Source organism: Tiliqua scincoides, chromosome 2 (genome assembly GCF_035046505.1).
Source record: "Tiliqua scincoides isolate rTilSci1 chromosome 2, rTilSci1.hap2, whole genome shotgun sequence".
Taxonomy (NCBI): domain Eukaryota; kingdom Metazoa; phylum Chordata; class Lepidosauria; order Squamata; family Scincidae; genus Tiliqua; species Tiliqua scincoides.
Genome location: NC_089822.1, coordinates 195,672,593 through 195,688,447, shown reverse-complemented (window position 1 = coordinate 195,688,447; position 15,855 = coordinate 195,672,593). Strand labels below are relative to the sequence as shown.

Here is a 15,855-nt window from a genome sequence, read left to right as displayed (position 1 = left end):
TTGTGAACACCCTTGTTAAAGTACAACATACTCTGAAACGGTCTGGAATCGGTGGAATATACTCATCCACCACAAACCAATCAATGTTCAAAAAAATATTTTTCCTGACCCCCCCCCCCCCCCCCCAGCTAACCTCAGTCTATTCTCTTGGGTGACCGGCCAGGACCAATTTCTTGCTAAACACACACTGAGCAGCAAACCAAACCATAAGACTTTGAAAGCAACAAGATGGTTTTTTGTTTGCACTAATACTGTTGTTATTCATTCTATTGTTATCCCATTCTATGGGATAGCGTTGTGATGGTTTTTTGGATGGATCCCTATTCTATGGGATAGGATGGACTATAAATCTATACAAAAAAGTTCGTAACATGCAGGTTAGGTAAAAAAGAAGAAAAGAAACTGTTCATAAAATCCGTTGGGTGGCAAATCTCAGCAGCAGCAATTGCAAATATATTCCCAACTACATCAAAATTCCTCTCCATCTTCGGAAGTGGACCATTAAACTTAAAAACAAAAAGCAAGCAGTTAACAGAATTCAGTAGAATTCTGCCAGCAGAGCAGGAGCCCCTGGTGATGTGAAAAGATGAGATTTGAAAGAAACATGCAAAATATATATGTAGTAAAAATATATCTTTTAAACTGCAATCATTTTTCTCCTGCTCTTACAGTTTACTATCACAACGTGAATTAAATGCAAATGTATAAGATCAACAGAAAAAGCCACACTGATTCAGATTGAACACACTGTTGTCTTTTCAAAAGAATACTGTGGGCAGCTGGACTTTGGATTTTGCTCTCAGTCTGGAGAGGTTGAAGAGCTTTCCGTCTGATCTGGTCCGGAGATAGATGCCTTCTGTTGCAGTTCCAAAGGCCTGCTTCAGCAGGACAGCGAAGAAAATCCCAAACAAGGTTGGTGCAAGAACACAGCCCTGCTTCACTCCGCTTCGGATGTCAAAAGGGTCTGATGTGGAGCCATCGAAGACAACAGTGCCCTTCATGTCCTTGTGGAAAGATCTGATGATGCTGAGGAGCCTGGGTGGACAGACTGGACTCTCCAGACTGGGCTCTCCAGACTGAGAGCAAAATCCAAAGTTCAGCTGAAATGTCTGCGTGACTTCCTCTTTGCCGACGATGCAGCTGTCACTACCCACTCTGCCAAAGATCTCCAGCAGCTCATGGATCGTTTTAGCAAGGCCTGCCAAGATCTTGGACTGACAATCAGCCTGAAGAAAACACAGGTCATGGTTCAGGATGTGGACTCACCTCCCTGCATTACAATCTCTGAGCATGAACTGGAGGTTGTCCATGACTTTGTGTACCTTGGCTCAACGATCTCCGACACTCATTCTCTCGATACCGAGCTAAACAAGCGCATCGGTAAAGCAGCTACCACGTTTTCCAGACTCACAAAGAGAGTCTGGTCCAACAAGAAGCTGACGGAACATACCAAGATCCAGGTCTACAGAGCTTGCGTCCTGAGTACACTTCTGTACTGCAGCGAGTCATGGACTCTTCGCTCACAACAGGAGAGGAAACTGAGCGCTTTCCACATGCGCTGCCTCCGACGCATCCTCGGCATCACCTGGCAGGACAAAGTTCCAAACAACACAGTCCTGGAACGTGCTGGAATCCCTAGCATGTATTCACTGCTGAAACAGAGACGCCTGCATTGGCTTGGTCATGTCGTGAGAATGGATGACGGCCAGATCCCAAAGGATCTCCTCTATGGAGAACTCGTGCAAGGAAAGCGCCCTACAGGTAGACCACAGTTGCGATACAAGGACATCTGCAAGAGGGATCTGAAGGCCTTAGGGATGGACCTCAACAAGTGGGAAACCCTGGCCTCTGAGCGGCCCGCTTGGAGGCAGGCTGTGCAGCATGGCCTTTCCCAGTTTGAAGAGACACTTGGCCAACAGTCTGAGGCTAAGAGGCAAAGAAGGAAGGCCCATAGCCAGGGAGACAGACCAGGGACAGACTGCACTTGCTCCCGGTGTGGAAGGGATTGTCACTCCCGGATTGGCCTTTTCAGCCACACTAGACGCTGTGCCAGAACCACCTTTCAGAGCGCGATACCATAGTCTTTCGGGACTGAAGGTTGCCAATACAATACTACTGTGGGCAATATACCAATGGGGGAACAAAATTACCAAAAAACAATGTTTTCTTCCTATCTTGGATGTGCTTCAGCATGCCAGTGACCACAGGATTCTTAGCTGAAGCCCCTACAGTGGCATCCATTTCCTTCTCCTTTCCTCTTCTTGAAATGCTTGTCATAATTAATGAGACTGTAAGTCTTTGGGCAGGGCCATGTGTTTTAATTCTTTTTGTACAGCACCTAACTACTTACTAAAATTCAGACAATTATAATTTAAAATAAGAAATAATTTAAACAGTAAACACTGAAAAACAATATTCAACAGAAGCTAGCTGAGAAGAACAATCGCCTGGAAGAGTCTTCTGGGGTAGAACAGTTTTCATCACTCATCTAAAAGTAAGTGGGTAGTGACAGGACCTTTCTAGTTCCTCTCTAGAGATGCTGTTCCATATTTTGGATGCCACAGCTGAAAAAACCTGCATCAAGCCCTCTTCCCAAAACATGTGAGAAGGAAGCAAGAATTAAAATTAATGCAATGATGAGATAAAAATTGCAGTGGCTGAAATGCATAAGGCTAAAGTTTAGCCTAAAACCGTTCATCAAACCTTTTGGATCAATTATGAAATGCTGGAAGCAGGTATTTCTCAGGATTGATGCTGTTCTTGGCACTCAAATTACATGAAAAATCCATAATAATAGCTATATTTCATTTTTGCCCCCTATTTGCTTCCCTGAGAGATAGCTTGCACTTATTGTTATCGAAGAATGAACAGAACAAAGCATTGACCATAATTCATCTAGAACAGCTCCAAATTAGAATTCTGATACTGTAGACCACTTCCCTTCAGCATCTCAGATGGACAAGTAGTTGCCATGTAGCAAAAATAATTCTACCTTAATTCTATCTCCCTTGTCTTTTAGCTCCTTCTGCTTCTTCCTCACTACAGCCAATGCCACCATAAGCCAAAGATGGTTGGTAAAACTGTTTTGTGAATCCGCTGCGCATGATCATTTGCTACTTATGGTCTGCAGTTTTAGAAACTGTGATGTCGTGCCCCTCCTTTAGTTAAGGCCCGGTTCCCAGTTGCCAGCAACTGTTACCCTGCACATGCCCGGTCTTGTCTGATCTCGGAAGCTAAGCACGGTCAGGACTGGTTAGTACTTGCATGGGAGACTGCCTGGGAATACCGGGTGCTGTAGGCTTATACCATAGTCTTTCGAGACTAAGGTTGCCAACCACCAGTTCCCAGAAGATCGCCTTCTCTTGGGACCTAAGCAAACAACACTGTGTGCCTGGAGTCTACAGATTTTTTAAAAATGTAAATAGCGACAACGTTAGGCTTCGAGCTTGCTCAAGGCTGTAGTAGAGTATATGGAGAAAGGAGGGCTCTAATTTGCCCTGTGGTCCCAATACAAACTGGGCTCTCCACTGCTAGTATTTCCCCTGGGAGGATTTGAGGCCAGGACAAATAGCCATGGAGACAGAAGCAAAGGGTTGAAACCATCCCTCCCCCATGCTGCAGCCCCAGTCCAGATTGGGACTCCACTTATTTATGAAAACAAACAAAACAGGCACTCAGGTTTCAATCATGTCTGACTCTTACACTCAAGTTCCCAGCATTAATAGGAAAAAGCAATAAGTAATAGGAGTGTGAAGATCACTTCTGCCAGCAAGTATCTATAAGCACAGAAGAACATTTCCCAGTTTCCAAAATCACGGTAGTTGCTGCAGGCAGCAGCCATGATCTTCAGAATCATATGCTATGAATAACACTACAAAGCACTTGGGTTAAAATGTATTGGAATGTTTTGCTTTACATAAAATGTAAAGTGTATTGCATATTTTGAAATTCCAAGTCATCATATCATAAACAGCTTGGCAGAAATGATCAACTTGTCCCATTGGCTATAACTACAGTAGCTATATCTCAGATAGTAAAATCTGCTAAATTGCATGTGCTGATTTGATTAAGACTATGCAAATTTTAAATCTGTACAATACCCTACTGTTTAGCACTGGAATTGACTTAAAAATGAAAGAATGAACAGGTTGCTTAAAGACAGCTATATGGCCGTAGCACAAGATTGTCACATCCCAGGCTCGAATAGCATTGCTTTACACATGTGGTTCCACCACAGAAAATATTAATGACAAACACAGCCCCAAATTGCTAAGGAGCACTATGGGAGGGGCAATGTTGATGCATTTTTATGCTTCTTTTCGTTTAGAAAGCTTTCTAAGGTCAGTAAAATCATGGAGGAGAAAAAAAAAATTACATTCCATTACAGCAATCCATCCAGCCATGCTTCCCACTGCATCCTCAGCATCAATCGATCTGGAAACACATAAATCAAGCACTGTGTTGTTTTTCTCATCAAATGTACATGTAACAGCAGTTCTTCCGCATGGGAAATCTGATCTGTCTGGCCTCACTATTCACTATGCTGGAATTTGTATTTGTTAAGAGCTTTCCGGGAAGATATTACCCTGCTATCCACTGTCCTTCAAAATGTATTGATGCCTGCGGTTCGTACGCCTTAATCACCATGTTAAGTGGTCAGCTTTGACGCTTGGGTGATGGCTGGCATTACTTCCAGTCCTTAGCAACATGTCTACAGTCTGCAAATCTAATCTTCTGGAATAAAAAGCAGCAGGAATGAGAAATGATAACAAGTGGTGACTAAAGTAGGGTTGCCAACAACTGACCCAGATCATCTTCTGTTTTTAAGAGCTTCATGATAAGATAAGGACACCCAGACAGATTGTATTAAAGGCCCACCTAGCTTAACATTCCATTTTCAGCAAGAGGTCATCTAGATGCCTTTGGGTGCCTAGAAGCAGAGAATGAAAGTGATAATCCTCTGCTGCTTTTTGTCCCCAGCATCTAGTATTCTGAAGTAAACTTCCTCTGAACATGGAGGTTCCATTTCATCTATCATGCTTAATAGTTGGTTAACCTATTCTTCACCAATTTGTCTTTTCTCTTTTGGTAATAAAAAGGTATGAGCCCTCTTTTTGCTAGTTGCACAGGCTTTCCTAAGATTAGTTTTGGAAAGCATCTGGAAAAGTTATGTGGAGAATCAGTTCTGATATCATTTTCCTACGGATGCTCACAAAGGTTTCCTTCAAAGATTATTTGGTGTATACCCAACATGAAATCAAGAGCTAGTGTTGAAAACTGACTCAGGACATCACAATAGTGGAGTACTGTATAGTCTGGTTTGAAGAATCTATGCCAGCAACAGCTGCTTCTGAAAGACGACTGTATGTAACATATTTATTTAAAAGTTTTAAATAAATCTGAACCAAATGATTTCCAACGCAATGTTTGTGGCAATCAAATACAGAGCAATTAATTCATCTTTTGGTGGTGGAGTGGCCAAGAGAGATTATTCAGTGGTAGCAATGGCCTTTCTATCCCACCCTTCATCCAAAGAGTCCAAGACAATGTACAAGTTTTTCCCTTATTTTATCCTACACAGCAATCCTGTGAGGTAGGCTGGGCTAGAGAAAGCCTAGAGGTAGGTAGAAAGCCTAGAGGAAGGTAGGCATGGCTAGTGAGGATCTGAAACCTTGGTCTCCTTGCTCCTAACTACAAAATTTAACCATAACGCAGACCCTCTATGTTAAAAACTCTGGACAGCGTTCTGGTATTCCTGCTGTCATCACTACAGTTATTACAAGCAGGGATGGCCCAAGACATTTTGCTATCTGAGGTGAAGGACAGGATGGCACACCCCACCAATCTATTTATTTAAAATATTTCTACCTTACCTTTCCTCTTGTAATCAAAGTTGGCAACCTTCAGTCTCGAAAGACTATGGTATAAGCCTACAGCACCCAGTATTCCCAGGCGGTCTCCCATCCAAGTACTAACCAGGCCTGACCCTGCTTAGCTTCCGAGATCAGACGAGATCGGGCATGTGCAGGGTAACAGTTGCTGTCTCAAGATGCTCAAGGCAACTTATAACATAAAATACATTAAAAACACCATAAGCAATAAAACATAGCAAAAACATCATAACAGCTGGAGCAGCACCTAATAATAAATCAAACAACAACAACAGAGGAGATTAAACTGAAAATTCTTTCTTTCCACTAGAAAGCTGACAGGCAGGGCTGTTGAGAGCTGGCAGTGGGAGCTGGCAGTGGGCCAGGGGCAAGATGCCTGATCCCCCCCCCAATAACCAGATGTTACTACCTCTTCCATACAAGCCTGTGAGGGCCTTCTCTCATCCCAACCACCCACTGGCATCTTTGAGTAGTGCTACTACATTTCTTTTCTTCTACCTCAGCAAAGTCCTCCTCATTAGCTTTTTTTGTCTTCTAATAATGCACGGGCATCCAAGGACTGGCTTGCATTATCTCCCTCATCACTATGTGATGGGTTTTGAAACAAAGCCCAGGTGAAACAAACTTGCCTGGTCATTTCTTTCTTTTTTCTTTTTCTTCCCCCCCCCCTTTTTTCTTTTCTCTTTTGTGCTCCAGATATTTGTACCCCATACTGTTAATGTCACTTTCAAACATTGCCAAAATACCTGTAGACTTGATCCAATGCCATGTGTTCTACACACACACTAAACTAGAAGAAAGAATGGAGCTTACTATGGGGGCCTGGGAATTTTGCAATCTGAACTGGGTAATGGACTATTGGGGCCTAGTAGTTCCAATCTGAAAGTGTAAGTTCCACTTTCCCATTCCCATTCCATTTCCCATGTTTGTACTAATACATATTAGTATAGCCGCAATTCCCAAACCCTCTGGGAACTGCCTAAAGATGAACCTAAAGAGGTGATGCAGATCCAAGCAGCCCAGTGTAAGGCCGGGTCACCCAGCCCGGGAGTTAGGATACAGCATAAGTGCTGGATCCTGGCTCCACCCTCCTCCCAGGCCTGGTCCTCCCACCCTCTCTAGACCCTCGTGCCGGCCTGATTTGGCCGGTACAAACTCACTGGTCTGCCAGCACAATGGTGCTGGATTTGATCTCCCGACTCCTGAAATGGTGTCACCTTTGTGTCACCTTTGGGCCGACTTATGAGCAAAACTTATGAGCACCGACTTATGAGCAAAAGAAGCTCAAAGCGCAATTCAGATGTGCTCTTGGGCTGGCGCAAGTTCCTTGCACTGGCCCAAGAGCACATCTGGATTGCACTATGAGTTTCTTTTGCTCATAAGTTGATCCTCTTTAACTGTGGATTTAGAACCCACAGATTTGACCCACTATGTGTTCCAAGCCGGCATGTGGAGGAGCCGCAGATGACCTCCTGGAGCTTGTGGCAGGCACTTCCAGTTTTCATGTTGTTTACTTAATCAGGGATACCTTTTCTGTCTATTAAAAGCAGCTTTCATCTTGTCCCTTGATAGATTAAAGGTCACAAACCTCAGTGCAATGGTGACACCCCTCCTGCAATAAATTGACAGCTTCTATGAAAAGTGTCCAACCCATACTGTCAGTGACAGACTGCATGTAAGTTTCACAAAAGGAAATGCAGGACTAGCCTTCTATCCTTCTTTGCCTTCAGCTTTCATCTGTAATGCAGAGACCTCTACTAGTAGATGCCTCAGCTATGTGGCTGATAGGCAAGAGTGTAGCCCATATTCTCCTGTGCTTGGTGCAGCTGACACCAACCCATATAAGCAGGTTCCCTTGCAGCTGTTCTGTTTGTATATGAGGGTTCCAGCCTTCTCCCTCTCCCCGCCAACATACACATCGGTGGATATGAGATTTGCAAGTGCTGACAGCAACGAGCAGCAATGTGCCCTTGCTGTGAATGAGCTCCGAGTAGAATCCTGCTATTGTTCTGACAGTTCTTAAACAATTCCTGCACAGCACAAGTCTAAAATACCAGCATGTTTACATTGTTTTTCTTGGGGGCAGAACAGTCCTCTAGGCGCCTGTCATAATTCTGAGGATCACTGGCTTCTTTTCCCTCCATTTCACACCTCCTACCCCCTCAAGGTCTGGCATCAAAATGCACAGCTCTTATCGTTTTGAATGAGCGGGGAGAGGCCGTTTCCTCGAAGTCAGCCTGTGTCCAGCTCTTCTTCATTCTCCGCAGAGGTTTTGCTGCACGCCTTGTAGTACGTTCCCTGCCTGCTCCCCACGATACTGAGAGTACTTCTGTCTCTATCATTCATGCTCCCAATCCCACTCAACCTTGGAAACAAGGAGAATTACAGGTACCACACATGCCTGATCTCGTCTGATCTCAGAAGCTAAGCAGGGTCAGGCCTGGTTAGTACTTGGATGGGAGACCGCTTGGGAATACCAGGTGCTGTAGGCTTATACCAGGGGTGCTCACACTTTTTTTGGCTCGAGAGCTACTTTGAAACCCAGCAAGGCCCGGAGATCTACCAGGGGGGAAGGAAGCGTCTGACAGACACCCCCTTTAATGTATGGAGCCCCTGCTGGAGTCTAGTCAGTTTCGCCAGTTTTGTTGCTGCATGCCTGAAGAGCAGCTAAAGTATCAGTTTCAGTGTCAGTTTAGTGTCAGCTAAATATGTCAGTTTCGTCTAGTCACTAGACGAAACTGACATATTAACAGTTGGGAGAGACAGGGCTCCGCGATCTACTCATTTTGCCTCGCGATCTACCGGTAGATCGCGATCCACCTATTGAGCACCCCTGGCTTATACCATAGTCTTTCGAGACTGAAGGTTGCCAACCATTTACCGTATTTAGACCAGAAGTGACTCGTCAATAAGACCAGGCAGCATTGCGCTCCCACCTTCCTAGGACTGAGAATGAAAACCTGCTAGAAACAACCAGTGAGTTCAGTAATGGAAAACATCTCCATCTGTGTTATTTTTCCCCACAGGATTTTGTGTTATCCTGCTTACTTGTAGGCATTTTAGTTCTCTAGGTAAAGTACTAATTGGGCCCTGTATCAGTAAGTGCATTTCTAAGTGCAACTATTTTTATAGCTTTCTAGTTTGTGAAGCTCTGATTTATTTCTACCTTTTAAAAAAAAATGACTGCAATTTAAAACAAAGCTTCTAATTAGGGTCCAAGCCTATCCAACTTTCTAGTGTGGATGAAGGCTCAATGCAGCCCCAAGGTAAGGGAACTAACATTTCCTTACTTTAAGGAGGTTTCTATGACTGTCCCCCCACCACAGGATGCAGTACATACCCCGTTGGCATGGCTACATCAGCACTAGAAAATTATTTAAACAGTAGCATTGCCTAGATAGAACAGCAGCATTGAACAGATCTAGAAGCATAATAAGAGGCCTGGGCAAATAAAACAGGTGATAAAAGAAAACTAAGAGTGGGTGTAGCACAGTCGCTAAGAGATGGAAATTAGAACTTGCACAGGTCAACTTTTGCCATGGCCCTGAACTCAACAGATGGGCTTAGGCAAACCACTCTCTCTCAGCTTCCCCAGTTGTATTATGGGGAAACTGATACTTTCTAACTATACAGAATTGTTGTAAAGACAACATCAAGACAATACATGTGATGTGCTTTCCACACTCCAAAAGTATAATATGAATGAAAGGTATTATAAAACAGTCTTTTGCCTGGCACAGGAAACACATGATTCAACCTCTTGAGGGAAAGTATTCCACAAACTGTTGCCATCCTTTCAACCCTCTCATTCCCATTGAAACTACTCTAGATGCTCATTACTGTTGTTTCTCTGTACCCTCCTTCCTAACTCTGGTCAATCATTTCCCCTCATGTGTTTAGAGAATATGGAATGGAGGGAGGAAACAGGGCTAGTGGTGTGTGTGTGTGTGTGTGTGTGTGTGTGTGGGGAGGGGAGGTGGTCAACCTACCAAACCTCCTTAGTCACAAACTTGTTCTCCTCCTCATTATCAAGACTTTATAAAACAAAACTGTTTTCCACAGACAATTGATTCCTTTGCTGATAACATTCATTCCGATTTGAATGTAAGGAATTCCTGGACATCCCAGACTTGGTTTGAAGGACATTATTTTTGCAGGATATTTGCACATTAGAAATATGGTAGATAGGTTGAAGCTCTCTTGCATATTTCATTAGACTTCCAGTGGAATACAGTACAAAATCTCTCCTTCATTACTTTCACAACTTATTAACGATAAGCATGCTTAGAAGAAAGGATGCCATCTGCTCAAGTCATGTTCCAACAGGATGCATCTTTTTTGCCTTCCACAAAATTACTGTAATTTCAGATCTGCTTATACCAACAACACTCTTGCCATCCGTGTACCATGAAAGCACATGACAGAGTAAAGAGAGAAGCAGAATGGAACTGGACACAAAACCATGGAAGTCTGAAATTTGGCATATCGGGCTAAATGAGATTTAAAATGCTAGACTTTTTTTTGCTTTTTGTGGACTCTTCCTTATTCTACATCAAGGGTTGTGAAGCTTTTATGATGTACATAAAAACTCCCTAGACTGCTCATACAGATTCAAGAAAAGTTGGAAGAAAGAAGAAATGTTAAGCAGCTAAGCTCAAAAGGCAGTCAGAAACCTCAGGAGTCAGGTTAAGTGAGGGTAAGAAACAGGATTTTTTAAAATTTCAGCTTTTACTGAAATGGCAAAATTCATTTCATTATTTAACACTATCAAATGGCCATAACAGCAACAATGAGCTTCAGTTAGAATATATTTCTATTGCTTAGCTTCCCATTCTTCCATTATGGGTTTAGTCCACAAACTAGGAATTGGCATATTTAAAAAATATAGATCCCTTGATTTGGATGAGTAGTTTGAACCAGACCTGCTGAACCTGGCTAAAAGTCATGGGTGAAGCCTGTATTTTCTCTTTGCCTGTGGTTTTCAGGGATAGGGTACCATCTCATGTTCCCAGCTACTGACAGGTCTTGCTTTGGGTCAACAGAAGTCAACTAGCAGCATGCAATACTAACAGGTCTTCACGAACAAAACAAGGGCAGCTCCCTCCAATAGAACTAAACCTTACAAGTGTCATAGAGGAGTAGGATTGTTCCATTACCACTCATTGGTGGCCACTCATTGGTGGCTACCTAACGTCTCATTAAACACACCACAGCTCTGGAGCAGAACTTGATGAGTGGGTGGAACTAGAATCAAGTCTGGCAGGTTAGGAGAGAGAAGGTAGGGCAGAATTGTTTGAATTAGGAGTTGTCAAGCAAAACCCGATGGATTATGGAGGAATTAGTTTATTAAAAAAAAAATTGTACCCCATCTTTTCCCTTGCCAAGCTTACAAAATGTTTATAACAAACATAAAAATCTAACCATGTAATATATAAGGAATGCAATATATATATATATATATATATATATATATATATATATATATATATATATAAACATGCAGTATAAAAACTGAAACTGCCAGGGCTCTGCAGAATCAGTTTAACAATGAAACTAGGGGTGAGACAAGATAAGAGCACCTGTGCAAAATGGAAGGAGCAGCATATAGACAGGTGCAGTTTTGGACCTGACATTTCAGTTAGAGTTTTACTAGATGGACAGTAAAATACTAGGAAAGGGGATTTTAGGAGGATTTCAAAGTGGGAGAGTTAATGCAGTGCAGGCTAATAAAGCTGGCTCAGGTTATGCGTGGTCTTTGGGTGTCAATACCAAAGCATCACAGTATAGTAATGCTTTGCTGAGGTGTTGTGACTACAATTTTCCAGCAATTTCAGGTTCCTGGCAATTGTTCCTTGTTTCATTCTTTCTTGGGAGAGACAGAGAAAGCCAGGTGTTGTGTCTTAGAGTTTGATCCTAGCAGCACTCTTTACTGTCCTGTCTTCATTTAAGCTTTCAGTAACATGAGGGGATATAATCTATGTACAACCCAGAACATTACTGTTGTGTACACACAAGTGAGAAGGGGAAAGAATTGGATTCTTTCAATCTCTGTTTCTGACTTTAAAATTTATGCTTACCAGAGTAAAAAAATATATGCAGTGTGCATTTCTTGAACGTGGCATGGGGTCATTTCAATCATTTTGCTCTTTTCCAGCAGAAGAGATAGAAGCAGGGCTCTGGCATTTTCCCAGCCTCTGCATCTGTACAGTTCTCTGAGAAAAAAGCAGTCATTTAAACACCTTGCGCTATTCTCTTTTGACCCCAGTCACAAGTATCTTGCCCTCTTTTTGCAGTAGAAAACAGAAAATTTCTCAGTCTGCACTTGAATGACTGCAGCGCCTATCTGGATCTAACTCATGTTACATGCCAGTTATGAAAAAGAATCTGTCAAACTGTAGCACCACCGGAATATATGGGGCCCGTTTAATAAAGTCCTCTCAAGCGGTACATCATATTAAGCTGTGCCATAAAGGTTTTATTAGTGCATGCCTGTCCTTACAAATGATAGGGCCATGATTCATTTAAAAAGAACATTCCAACAGAGTGTCAATAAATCGTTACGTTCCACTTCACAGATGTTTATTGAACTTATGTCAAGTAATGACACAAAGGCCTACTGATGTGTAGAGTTGTACATGTCCCTTCACTAATCGCACACATTTCTCTAGAGGTGTTAAAAAAAAACCAACTACTTCTGGGATTGAGATCCTAAACCTGTGCCTCAAGATAGTTTCTGTGAATATTACCTGTTGTAAAAATGTTTTCATTTGCCAACTTGGAGCCCAATACTGGGCTTGATGCACTGGCTTACTGCCAGTGTGCACCGTTGCAAATGTGCCGTAAGGCACGTTTGTGAGGCTTACCGCTGGGTGAGCGCCCTTGATGGCCTAGGTTTGGCTGGCGCTGGGCTGGCGCCAGGTGGGTGCCCGGCTCCCGCCACTCGGCGATTGCATGGACCGCTGAGCTGTGGAGAGGAAAGCGGGGGTGGGGGGAGGTGGGGAGGAGGCGTTCTGGGGAGGGGGGAGAGGGCAGAGAGAAGGCGTGATGGGGAAGCAGGAGGTGGGGAAAGGGCAGACAGGAAGTGTGCCAAGGGAGGGAGCAGGGAGGGAGGGAGGCGGGTCCAGTGGAGCTCCACTCCATCGGATCCAGAGCGTTCGTGTGGGGCTCAGCACCCAACACGAATGCTCTTACTTCAACGCTGACCTTTAGGTCGGCGATGAATTGAGTAGCCCAATTGCAGGGCTACTTCCCTTACCCAGGAGAAGGGGGTGAAAGTCCCCTTCTGCTGAGGTGCTGCCCTCAGCTGCCATTGGTGTGCAGAATGCAGCTGCAGCTGTTTTCGATGCCGCCACAGCTGCGTGCCACAGGAGCTCAGGATTGGACTGTTAGTTACCACTTTGCCCATCTGTATGATGTATTTGTGTATACACTGGCCTTAAGGAGCAGCATTGCTAGCAGCATTGTTAAAAAAATAAAATTCTGCACTCAAGCAGCACAGAAGCTTCAACAACAACAACAAAATCTGATTTCTGCAATCAGTCTCAGGGCCCAATCCCATCTAACTTTTCAGCACTTTTACAGCTGTGTCAATGGAGTGCGCGCTGCATTCAGCAGTGGGGAGACTGTCTCAGAGGCCTCCGAAAAGTAAGGGAACTTCTGTTCCCTTACCTTGGGGCTGCATTGGCACCGGAAAGTTGGATAAGAGTGCATCCTGAGAGATGTTAATACGCATCAGAATTTCAAGAGAATAACATAGATTTGATTTGGAATCGAAAAGATAAGAGAGTGCTCTCTAGGGAGGATGTTCCCCAACTGGGGTGCCACCATGAAAAATACCTCACCTCAGAAGGGTCCCTCTGATGATGATCTCATTGGGTGGACAGGTTCATATAAGAAAATGGCAGGGACGGGCAAGTCCAGCACAGCTTGACTCAAGTCGAGTCATGAGTCTCCGCCCCTACGATTTGAAAACAAATCCTAACGGGGACTTTCTGAGTCACCCAGAGTGTTTTCACATCTCCAAAAGACTCCAGTCATGAGTTTTTTCCTTTAAAAAGCGAGCCATGGCACCATGGAAAAAAACAGAGCTTCTGCCAGGATGTGTGTGGAGGGGGGGAGGGAATTCTCTTTAAACACTCTCCTGCTGCCCCCATCCCATCTGTAAACAAGGCAGGAGGGCGTGGTAGGGACTGTGGGAGAACAGGGACAGAAGAGGCAAGAGAGAGGAGCTGCAGCTGCAAGGCTTACCAATATGATCCAATCCTCTGCAGCTGTACTCAGAAGTAGTCCCATTTGTGCAGGTCATTCAATGAGGCTTCACTTCCCAAGTAACAATGGAGCCATGAGGAGCCTTGTGTTGGAAAGCGTGATTGCTATGAACTGCCTCCCCCCCCCAGCTTCCCTGTCTCCTCTCTCTCTCCCTTGTTGTCCAGTCAATTCTAAGGCAAGAACCCCCTTGGGCTCCTCCTTCTGCCCTGCCTCATTCAAAGAAACAAATCAGACTGCCTATCCTTTGTCCAATGACCATCGTTTCCTTCAGAGATGGAAAAGGCAGCTTGCTCCCTCTCCCCCACACCTGCTCGATGAAAAGTAAAACATTAATCCTTCCCTGTTGCTTGCCCAGTCTGAATCATGGCCCCACAAGGTCTTTCATGCCGCAAAAATATTACGCAAGTGCACCACACACAAACAGAGTTGAGTCTGCATTTGCGGGGACTGAGTGCCAAGTCAGTGGCCTCAGACTCAAGTCAATGCCCGAGTCATCACCACACGTGACTGACAGCCCAATACTGAGCTGCCCAGGGCATGGGGCTGCATCAGCGCCGAAAATGGCTGCTGCCACATCCTGCACAACTGGCAGCTCCTCAGAAGAAGGAGACTTTCGTCCCCTTCCCCCAGATAAACTGAGTAGCCCTGCAATGGGGTTACTCAATTCTCTGCCGAACCAAAGGTCAGCAGAGAATCAAGAGCCTCCATGTTGGGCGGTGAGCACGACACACTCTGGATCCAGTGAAGGAAGCTTCATCGGTCCCACCTCCCTCCCTCCTCCCAGAACGGCTCCTCTCCACCTTTCGCCTGCCTCCCCTCTCCCTGGAATGCCTCCTCCCCACCTTCCCCCATGCCCCCACTTACCTCTCCGCTGCTCGGCAGTCCATGTGGCTGCCAAGCAGCAGAGCTCTGGCGGCTGCCTGGCGCTAGCCCTAGTACTGGCCCGGCGATAGGTCCTGCAAATGTGCCTGATGGCATGTTTGCGACAGTGCGCGCCGGTGGTAAGCTGGTGGTAAGCCGGTGCGCACTGTTCAGGATTGGGCAGTGAGTCTGCATCTGATTCAAGTTCCCATTCCTGGAAAATTGCCTTCTGGATTCCCTGACCCAGCCCAATTAGGGCTTTGGAGGTCAGGATCAGACAGTGGATTGTGCCTAGAAATGATCTGAAAGCCAGTGACGCTCTTTAAGACCTGGGTTAATGTTCAGTCTACTGTCACCATGTGATCCCAATTATGCTTAAGATGATTCTTCTATATGCTGTTATCAGTCTTCCAAATTGTGCAAAGGATTTGGGGTCAGAAAAAGGAAGGACTCTCTAGGTATGAGGTATCCCTGACATTTTACCTTTGCAAGCAATTTGAAGGTGTCATATTTTTAGCCACATTTTTTTTCTTCTGTTTAGTAGAACACTGATGTTCTTCTCATAAAAGCTAAATCACTGGCATCAGATGTAGAGATGAAGCTGAGGTTACGGAAAAATTGAATGATGGCAAAAGAATGGGCTCTCAAAGGTTTCTTAACTTTCTGTTCCGATAATACTGGCTGTGGTTCTGCTTTTCCCCCTGACTTTAAAAGCATGCAGCCAAGTCTTTTAGACTCACCAAAGATCACCTTTTGATTCCTTATGAAGAACACTTGAATGGAAAAAAAAAATGGATAACTCAAATCATTTTTATTGGCTAACCCAACAAAAATC

At 44.4% G+C, this 15,855-nt stretch overlaps 1 protein-coding gene and 1 pseudogene across 4 annotated transcripts in view; both read right to left on the bottom strand.

The window, feature by feature from the left end:
- GRIA1 (glutamate ionotropic receptor AMPA type subunit 1) overlaps positions 1-15,855 on the bottom strand; it is a 232,930-nt gene that overhangs the window by 81,237 nt on the left and 135,838 nt on the right. The window lies entirely within an intron of this gene.
- On the bottom strand, positions 5,928-6,044 carry LOC136643128 (5S ribosomal RNA; annotated as a pseudogene).